This window comes from Echinops telfairi, unplaced genomic scaffold (assembly GCF_000313985.2).
Source record: "Echinops telfairi isolate 266 unplaced genomic scaffold, ASM31398v2 ScPeMD7_23;HRSCAF=83, whole genome shotgun sequence".
Lineage (NCBI taxonomy): Eukaryota > Metazoa > Chordata > Mammalia > Afrosoricida > Tenrecidae > Echinops > Echinops telfairi.
Window position 1 is genome coordinate 59,135,005 of NW_022103920.1, and position 11,323 is coordinate 59,146,327.

Consider the following 11,323-nt stretch of genomic DNA (forward strand, 5'->3'; position numbering starts at 1 on the left):
CAGTATTCCCTTGTTCTGTTGGCACAACAGCCTCTTGATCCATGTACACGTTCCTAATGAGCACAGTGAAGTGTTCTGGAATTCCCCTTATTCTCAAAGTTATCCACAGTGTATTATGGTCCACACAGTCAAAAGCCTTTGCGTAGGTGTAGTCAATGAAGCACAAGTAAACATATTTCTGGTATTCTCTGCTTTGAGCCAAGAGCCATCTGACCTCAGCAATGATAGCCCATGTTCCAAGTCCTCTTCTGAATCCATCCTTAACTTCTGGCAGTTCCCTGTCAAGGTACTGCTGCAGCCTTTGTTGGATGATCTCGATACTAGTGGGTGGTTTTTTTGTGGTTGTTGGTGTTCCTCGATAGCCCCCTTCACTGTTTCCCATCTCACTAAAGTAATATGACCCCAAATTTCCCATCTCACTAAAGAAATATGATCAAATAAGGTGGGAAAAACATGTCAAATAGAAATAACAATATGGACAGGGTGATGTGTGAGATGTGTGAAGGCAATGCAAAGAGTTTTTAAACCTTTAGAGTATAAAGTGAAATAAGCGGTCTGGATCAGGAGATCAGGTGCAGATAATAGAAACCACGTTAGCAATTTTAAACAGAAACATATGTAACACAAACCTGTGGGAAGGCCTGGAACAATAGACTTTTAGTGAGACCTTCAGGAATGATTTCTAAAATGACTCTTCAGAATGTACCTACCTTTTCGCCCCAGGAACGTATGCCTTGTCTGTGATATGGGGAAAAGAAGCTGCTGTCAGGACCAAATTGTACCTGCTAGATTCTTTTAGGCAAAATAGAATCTTACCTCTCGTCACTCAATTCAGTTGTAAAATCTAATCTTGGGAATTTCTATGGCTTATGGAGTCTGAGTTACATCTAGAACCCTAACTGCAAGGAACTTTGAAAACTAAAGGCTTTAACTTTGTAACTTCTATTCTATAGGAAGGTATTCCAAGAGGAGACTGGAGCAGATGCTGAGTTAGCCGATCTACCTTACTGCTGCCTAAGCTATTGTATAAGTCTAGGAAAGTGATGTGGAAAGCCTAAAATAGGGCAATGAAGATCGTGAGGATGGCAGATTCAAGCAATGGTTAGCATGTTAAACCATTTGGAACTAAGAGTGACAGAGAGGATTCAGACTTGCTCCAGACTCGACATAAGTCATTTGGGAGGAGGAGTAGGTTTGGAGGCCAGGGGTGGGGAATAACAAGTGGAAAATGATTGTGAGTATGGTTTTGTGGAATTTGAGGCTTCTGAAAGACAACCACATAGATATACCAAATAAGCATTTGGATCAGTGGTCTAAAGTCCAGAGAAAAAGACCTGAGCAGAAATACAGATAGAAGAGTGGTTGCATCAGACAATGGCCTTATTATTAAAACCTACAGTACTCTGCTAGCTTACAATAAGAAAAAAAACTAATTGCCTACTGAGGAGGTGGGAAAAGGACCTGAATAGAAGTTTCACAAGAGCAGAAACCCGAATGGCCAATAAACATATGAGAAAATGTTCCTGATCATTATCCATAAGGAAACTGCAAATTAAAACAACTATGATATACCACCTAATACCCTCAAAGATAGGACAATTCAAAAAATCAGAAAGTAACAAGTGTTGGAGAGGCTGTGGTGAGATAGGCACTCTCGTGCACTGCTGGTGGACCTGTAGGTATGTACAGTCATTTCAGAAATCAATTTGGCAATATCTAAAACAGATGGAAATTGAGCTACCATATGACCCAGCAATCCCCCTACTGGGCATATACCCAGAAGAGGCAAGAAACAAACCATGGCCAGACATCTGTGCTCCAGTGTTCATCATGGCACAGTTCACAATCTCAAGAAGTTGGAAACAACCCAAATTGCCATCAACGGGTGAATGGATTAAAAAACTGTGGTACATGCATACAATGGGGTACTACACAGCCCTAAAAAAGCAGTGATGAATGCATGAAGCACATCGCAACAGGGGAAGACTTGGAGGGAATTATGCTCAGTGAAATAAGCCAAGCACAAAAGGATAAGTACAACATGAGTCCACTGAGGTAAGCTTAAAAATGCAAAAGGGGCATAGGGGAAAAGCTACACTATACACACATTCCTGGGGTGAGGGCCAGGTACTATGGCAGGGGCCAGACCCAATTCATGGATACATATGACAGCCAACTAAAAGGGAGGGAAAGAGAAAGAAAGACCAGGGGTGGGGTGGGGGGGTGGGGGACATGGGTAGTGGGGGATAGGGCACTAACCCACTCAAGGAAAGAGTATTGTTTATATCTCCACAGGAGAGGGTAAGAGGGACCAGACTTCAACCCTGTGCACCAAGATGTGAATGCAACATACTGGCATGAAGCATCGAACCGATAGAGAGGTTTGCAGGGCTGGCCCCAATCCCAGCTACGTGGACCTCCCCCCCTACACCCCCCAAGAAGAATGCACTTCAGAGGACAGCATTAAAGTTACAGCTCAGGGAGAGGGGTTCATCTGATCAGAGCACACAGGAGAAAACTAAGAGGAAAGGAGAGAGAAAGAGAAAGTGGAACACATCCTGGCCCACCAAGCCCCAAGGAGGATATTCCTGCTCAGAGCAGCCAATGCAAAGAGAGTGAATGAGTCTATTGTGCCAACCTGGCCAATAAACACATATGGGGTTAATTGAAGGGTGGGGAGATAAAATGGCTCCATGAGCCTCGCCTTTCAAGCTCTCGGGTCTCTTGCTTTCTGATGTTCGGAGCAGGGTGCAGTTGCCTTAGCAGTTCCCTGCTTCAGCTGGCAAATCTCACTTCCTGCAAAATATTCCCAAGGAGAAGCCACATGGACCTACCCTGATGTAGCCCTGGGTGCTGGAGCACCCGTGTGGAGACCCTTGCCAGCGCTGATATGCTTCCACGTTTCACTGATTTTGTTTTCCTCCTGTAGTCGGCATCACAGTGTGTGTTTTGTGAGATGGAGGAGGATTATGTGGATTGGTGTCAGACATATGGGTTAATGTTGGATTTGTGGGTTTGGGCAGCGTTGGGTTGGGATGTTTTCTTGATATGCACTTGATATGCATATAAAACTGTCTCTTACACATATGTGTTTCTGCAGATTTGTTTCTCTAAAGTACCCAGACTAAATACAGAGAGAAACATAGAGCCATCCCCACCATGAGACAAGACATCACTCACTGACCCATTGTGCTATGGGGGGCAACACTGGAGACACAGTGTGTGAGAATTGTGCCTCATCTGACCCCACTACACTGGAACAAAACACTAAGGGTGTGCACCAGAGCAGCAAGGGGAGCAAAGTAATGAAGTCCCCCAAGAATACCAAAAATAGACCCCTAAAGGTCAACAGACCTGGAACTATTTATTCTTTTTTGTTGGTTCTTTTTGTCATTGTTGTTTTGTTTTTGTTTTCTTTTGCTTTGTTCTGGTTTTGTGCTTATTACTGTTTTTATATGTCTATCTAGGAAAGATAGACAATTGAAAAACAATCCAGAGGAGAAAACAATGGGAACGATGGTTTCGGGGGTGGGGGTGGGGAGAGACACTGGAAAGGGGGAGGCAGGGGAAAGGAAGGGGGGTGCCAACAAACCCAGGGAAAAGGGAACAACGAGTGATCTAAAATTGATGGTGAGGAGGGTGTAGGATGCCTGGTAGGGCTTGATCAAGGGCAATGTAGCTGAGAGGAATTACAGAAACCAGAATGAAGGCCAAACATGATAGCAGGACAAGAGGAAAGTAAAGGGAAATAGAGGAAATTACTAGGAGGCAAGGACATATATAGAGGTCTAAATACAGGCATGTACATATGTAAATATATTTATATATAATAATAGGGAAATAGATCTATGTACATATATTTTTCATGTTAAATATTAAGGTAGTAGACGGGCATTGGGCCTCTACTCAAGTACTCCCTCAATGCAAGAGCACTTTGTTCTAATAACCCGGTATTCTGTGATGCTTACCTTCCCACATGATCGCTGAAGACAAAATGGGTGCATAAGAAAATGTGGTAAAGAGAGCAGAACGGTGCCCAGCTATCAAAAAATATAGTATCTGGGGTCTTAAAGGCTTGAAGACAAACAGGCCATCTAGGTGAGAAGCAACAAAACCCACATGGAAGAAGTATACCAGCCTATGTGATCATGAGCTATAGATGGGATCAGGGATCAGGCATCAAAGACCCAGAACAAAAAATCATATTGATGTGAATGAGGGGGAAGGTGGAGTCGAGACTCAAACCCCATCTGTAGACAATTGGACATCCCCTTACAGAAGGGTCACAAGGAAGAGATGAGCCAGTCAGGGTGCAGTATAGCACAAATGAAACACACAACTTTCCTGTAGTTCTCTAATGCTTCTTCCTCCCCTCCCTACTATCCTGATTCCAACTCTACCTTACAAATCTGACTAGACCAGAGGATGTACACTGGTACAGATAAGAGCTCGCAACCCAGGAAATCCAGGACAGAAAAGCCCCTCAGGACCAATAATAAGAGTGGCAGTACCAGGAGGGTAAGGGGACAAGGAACCGATCACAATGATCGATATATAACCCCCTCCCAGGGGGATGAACAATAGAACAGGAGATGAAGGGAGACAGCGGTCGGTGTAAGGCATGAAAAAAATAATAATTTATAAATTATCAAGGGTTCGGGAGGGAGGGAGGGTTAGGGAGAGGGAAATAAGCTGATATCAATGGTTCAAGTAGAAAGAAAATGTTTTGGGAATGATGATGGCAACATATGTACAACTGTGCTTGACCCAATGGATGTATACATGGATTGTGATATGAGCTGTAAGAGCCTCCAATAAAATGATTTTTAAAAATAGGTTAAACAGGAAAATAATTGATAAGATGTTTAAATTTTTTTAAGTCAGAATGACAAAACTATAATAACAGAAAGCTGATCAATGGTTGCTTGGGGCCATGGGTAAGGAGAAGCATGGACTGAAAAGATGAATGAGGAAAACTTTGGGAGGAATAGAAATAGTCTATATCAGGGGTTGGCAAATTACAGTCTAGGGGTCAAATCTGGCCATGGCCTGTTTTAGTATAGCCCATGAGCTAAGAATCATTTTTATGCTTTAAGTGGTTGAAGATTTCAAAAGAATGATATTTTATTACCTGTGAGCATTACATGAAATTCATCTCTCAGTGTTCACAAATAAACTTTTCATGGAACAGCCCACTCATTCATTAAAAAAAAGTGATTGATGGAACTCAAAGGCAAGCATAGATTCAAATTTCCTCGGGAAACATAGCAGGGCAAATGGCTGTTCAAAACAGAACCCTACGGATAGAAGGCACAAGATGATCGTGCAAAGACCACTGAGTGACCAGAGTGGTAGGAGGACGACCAAGGGAGAAATGTGGAAGCAAACCCAAATGAAAGCAAAATTCGTCACGAGCACGAAATAGAGCCGTGATCAGGGCTGAGCAGTGTCCAGTGGCTTTGACCATGAAATACTTTGGGTATTGATTCTTAGAAAGAACAGGCTGTGGGCGGAGTGTGTGCACACACAGTGACTGCGGCATGGTGAAGAAGGCAGGCGCTTTCTCGAAGCTCTGCTGTGAAGCAAAGGAAAGCCCTATCCAGAGAACACGAAACAAAGAGGAAGTCTTGATCTTCAATTACAAAATTCCTATGTTGACTTGGATTCCAAAGGAAAGAAGCCAGTGATTGAGTAGGAGGGGGGGATGGGATACCTGATGTTTACAGACATGGGAAGAACAGACCTAGAGTCTAGGAAGCCGTGCTGGCTTGGGTAGTATGAGGAACATGGACTTCTTTTACACAAGGCAGAGAGGGACAACATGAGGGAAAAGTAAAGGTTTGAACACTGGGGAGAAAAAGGGAGTGGAAATACTTCTTTCCGTAAGAAGCTCACCATCTACTGAAAGAAGGGAGAGTAGGCATGATGTAAAATCAGGTAGGCTAAGACATTTGAAAAAGAAGGGGTATAGGAATGAGCCAGATCTGGTTAGAGACTTGTGTCGCAATTGCTAAGCAGGACTGGTCATGAAGAAGTAGGGTGATTTCTGAGGACAGGCTTCATTGTCATGCCTTATAACAATTATCATTATCTTGGGGCTCCTTGGTATATTAGAAAGTGGTGATATATGCTTACGATGATGGTGTTCCTCTTTCAGAGCTGTTCACTGAATGATTATTTCCACTGTGTTGAGTAGGGATGAGACAAAACAGCAGAAGCGTATGATTCAAGAATGCATTTTCTAAGAATTTAAAGGGTGAAGCTCCCTTCGATGGCTGAAAGTTATCACCTCAAGTTAAACCTAGTTGAGGATTTGAGAAATATGCACAACAGGTTGAGTAAGAACACAAATTATTGCTTAACATTATTAGTTATTTTGGACATGCAAAACAAAACCACAATAGGATACCAATATATACCTATTTGAATGTCTAAAATAAAAAAGTCTGAATAAACCAGGTAATCTCAAGAATGTGGAGCAACTGGAACTCTTGTGGATCGCTGGCCATAAAATATAATGGCTCAATTACTTAGGATAACATTTTGGTAGTTTTTTAGAAGGTTAAGTAAAAGTACATTATCTGACCCAGTCTTCTACTCTTAGATGCTATAAACATTTATGGATAATAATTTTTTTGCACAGATTGCTCCAGGGAAAAGGAAATGCATGTCTGCAAAGGTTCATGGTAGCCGTACTGTTAACAATAAAAAAATGGGAACAACAAAAATGTCCATTAGAAGATGAATGGATAAGCACATTTTGATTTATCCATACAATGGCATACAATTTGGCAATATTTTATTAAGTACCGATACATGGTAAAACACTGAGAGTCTTTGAAACAATATGCTTCAAGAAAGCCCATCACAGAAGAGAATGCATAGTGTATGATTCCATTTGTAAATAATCTAGAAAATCTAAACTAATCTTGAGCGATTGAGAACACACCAAGGTCCCTAGGACTGGGAGAGTGGAGGAAGAGCAGGAGAAAGGGACTATAAAGGGGCACAAGAAAACTCTTATGGTAATGAGCACACTCACGATCCTGATTCTGGTGATCCATGCACAGATTAACAGATCAAACTTACCAATGGTGTGCTTTAAGTAGGTCCTGTTTACTATGCTTGTGTTAGACAGAGTTCTCTACAGAAACAAAACCAGAATGCTAATAATTATATATATATTTATACAGATAGATAGACATAAAACATGAGAAATAAACAATTAAATTATAAAGCAGTACAAGTGGCTCAGTGCAACTCACTCCTGTGTGACAGTTGTAAGACACTGGCCGTCCTTCAAGTCTTGAGGGCCACCAGGTAGTCCTTTGTAGAGCAATTCCATCTATCTGGGCACAGGCAGCAAACAGCAAGGCAGGTTACCAACAGTTAGCCAGATGACAGGATCTGACAGTCCCCAGCTCAAGAGATATACATGCCAATGGTGTGGCGAAGCAGGTCTTGAAGAAACCTCAAATTACAGTGACACAGTCCACGGGTTAGGTGTCCCACAGGTAGTGTAGCTTGCAAATGGAGGCACAGAACAAGCAAGGCAGCTGCACACTGGGGATAACAGCATGAAGTGGTTGGCCTAAAAACTTTCCTAGGCGGGGGAACATATTCACAGGATTATAGGACTAAGGTGTAGGTGTTACTTAATTGCAATTGTGAGACTAAAGAATTATGTACACGTGCCAAGTTGGCAAGGGGTGGATTGAGGTAGTTAGTTTATTGTGGCAACCTGGCTGATAAACATATGTGGGGTTAATTGAAGGGTGGAGGGGTAAATGGCTCATTGGGCCTCGCCTTTCGAGTTCTCGGGTCTCTTCCTTTGTGATGGTTGGACCAGAGTGCAGCTGCCTTAGCCAGTTCCCTGCATCAGCTGGCAAGGCTGACTTCCTGCAAGACATCCCCAAGGAGAAGCCGCATGAACCTACCCTGATGCAGTCCTGGGTGCTGGAGCAGCCGTGTGGAGACCCCTGCCACTGACTTGGCTTTCCTCCTGTAGTTGGCATCATTGCTTGTCTTTTGTGAGATGGAGGACTTTGTGGATTGGTGTCGGACATATGGATTAATGTTGGACTTGTGGACTTGGGCAGCACTGGGTTGGGATGTTTTCTTGATGTGCACTCACCCTTTATATAAAACTCTCTCTTATACATATGAGTTTCTATGGATTTGTTTCTCTAATGTACCCAGACTAACACAATGCTCTAATAAACCTTCATAAACCATAAATAACCTGCATGTTCACAAGTTAGAGAATGAACTAATTATGTTATAAAACAGTACATCTGTTGGACATTGCATATCTTTGAAAAAATCATGCTTTTGAAGATTTTTATATTGGAAAATGTTCTAATTTCCAGAATTTCATAATATTGGAAAAGTAAATTTCAGTAATAAATATTTTTAAATAAAAGAAAGGTACGAAAAACCACATCTATAATATGATCCCAGTTGTGGTAACTCCCTCTTTCTCTTAAGGCTGAAAGGAAATTTCCAAAAATGTTAGCATCGATTTTATCTTGTATGTGACATTATTTCCTCCGTATACTTTGTGGGATTTCTCTAAAATTCAATTTGCCTTACATGCACAAACAGACAAAAGCTCCATAAATGCGATTTTAAAAGATTCTTGCCTACACAAGGAATTCATTGATACAAATGAGTTTTAGAAAATATATCAATCTGATTGAGGAACAAGGAGCCCTGGTGGGGTAGTGGTTACAATTTGGGCTGCAAGCCTCATGGTTGGAAGTTCAGGACCACCAGCAGCTCCTCGGGAAAAAGACTGGGCTTCCTACTCCCATAAACAGTTCCAGTCTCAGAAACCAACAGGAGGGTCGCTTTCAGCCAGCACTGGGGGAGAGAATTGAGGAACATTACAACTTTTAGGTTGTCCTACACTTTCTGCACAGGAATAACTGGTAGGCTTCTCCAGTGTGTTTCAGGGACTTTAGGGAGGAAGAGCAAGCTTTGCAATTCTGTAAAGAATTATAGTCTCAGAAACTCACTGGGGCAGTCCTACCCTCTCTAACAGGTCTCCATAAGTCGAATGTACTCAATGGCAATGAGGTTTTAGTGTGAAATGGTAGACATGGTGGAAAGAAAGGCTAATACAGTAGTTCAGCTCCAGCATTCAGCTAACTTGTGATAATTCGCTTTGAAATGCCAGCATATGTGTGTGTGTGTGTGTGTGTGTGTGTGTGTGTGTGTGTGTGTATATCCCCAGGAGTACCCTAATCTTTACCATATCACTATTAGCAATCTTTGATTTTTTTTTAAGGTGACAGACAAGGGAAATAAGTTCCCTGTGTATTTATTTCCATCACAACTGTCAGGAAAGGTTCACCAAAGCATTTCTGTTCAAAAAAGAACAGTTGAGTTTGGCTTTCCTGTGAAATGTAGGTGCCTCTTCAGTCTTTGGTATAAGCAGTGATGAGCCTTATGTATCTGTGACAACTTTTCTCCTTGCATCAAAGAGAGCCCAACGGTAAGGTGAGCCAGTGCAGACAGGTTAAAGGAGAAAGCCCTCCTTCTTGACATAAGTGTTGAGCAGATGAGAGGGCTCTCATGCTCTGAACCAAATACTTTCATCACTGTCCCCCCAATTATGAAGGATGTGTGTCCTGTGAGACTTCCACTCTGATTTCCTGCCTGTGTGAAGAAATGTAACGAGGGAGAGCTGTCTGCAGTGAGGTGTGATTTGTCAGGCGGGCTACAGGGGAGGGATGTTGCTAAGGATCAAGGTAGACCATATTCCAGGATGTTGGTTGAGAATTTATCGTACAGTCTGACATATAGTGTACCTGTCCGGTAGCGTGAAAATTAAAAATACAATGGAAATGCATGCTTCTCCTCTTTAACATCAGTTGTTTTAAAAGTGTTAGAAACAAACCTTGAAAACACTCTTTTTGCTATTCAAAGAATCTCAATATTTAATTTACTAAATATGACTATATCTGCTATCTTCTTAAGTATTGTCTCTCCCTCCACCAGATTTCCCTAGAATTTTGAGCAAAATGTCAGGTTACTCTATTATAGCTCTTCGGTCTTTTGGATTTGACCTCAAGCCGCTTTCTACTTTCTCAATTAGACTATCAGGTCATGGAAACAACCATAATTAGATAAAAACGGTAGCTATTTGGTTGGGCTGCTAGGCAGAGGATCAGCAGTTCAAAACCACGAGTTGCTTCACAGGAGAACAATGAGACTTTCTACTGCTGTAAGCAGTTACAATCTCAGAAATCCACAACAGCAGTTCTACCCAATCCTACAGGGTCCCTTTGAATTAGACTTGACTCAATAGCAGTGTGATTTGAGGCCCCAGAGTGGTGAGTGCAATAGGGTGAAAGAAGCTTCCTCTATCTGGGAACAAAGTTTTAGGCATCACACATCGGAATCACAAGTGCTTTTTCCTTAGAAACATTGTCACAGGCGGATATTAAGTTCTGGAATACTATAATGATTAATGTATTTGTGGTTACGGACGGTCTAGCTGGCTCACTTGAACATTTACATTCTTATTCACGTGTAGAACAATGGCAATCTATCCATCTTTGATCTAGATGTCTACACACACACACACACACACACACACACACACACACACACACATACTCACACACACTTTTTGCTTAACTCAAGCATTTATTTTACCTGAAGCTTCAATTAAGCAGAACAACATATTCTAAGTTATACTTGAGAGTAAGATTTCCCACACTTAAGTTCAAAAGACTAAAATCGTGTAGGAGAGTTATATATTCATGGATATATTCTTTTCTGCCATGTAAATTCGACACAAAATCTTGTCATTGATTCATTTTTTTCCGTTTCACAAATTTGTCTCTAACATTTACTTGGTTGGACAATAACTGGTTCACTCATAGGTCACTCTACCAGAATGTTATTGATTCATGTGATTTTGTATGGGCAGTAAGTGTTTGATATGTTTTTAGGTTCTTTCAGTATTTAAAAAATGTTTTTATGAATTCTACACCTTTATGAATAAATAATCAAAATTTGAGTGCCCCATTTATTTAAAGTGTTCTTATATCACTTCACAATTTAAGGTAGGATCTTAGTTTATGTCATCCTTCAACAGTAAGATAACCATACTATTTTGAGAATTCTTTTCTAAAGGAATAGTCTGAAACTGGTAGTAAAAACATGTAGGAACTCTGAACTAAAACCTGGGGAATCTAGGTTTGGGATTCAAACTCAGAATTTTTAAAGTATCATTCTCAATGCTTAAACCTTATAATTATGTCCAGGAATAGTTTATTAAGCTATTCTACTCACTGGATTATTATTCTTTAAA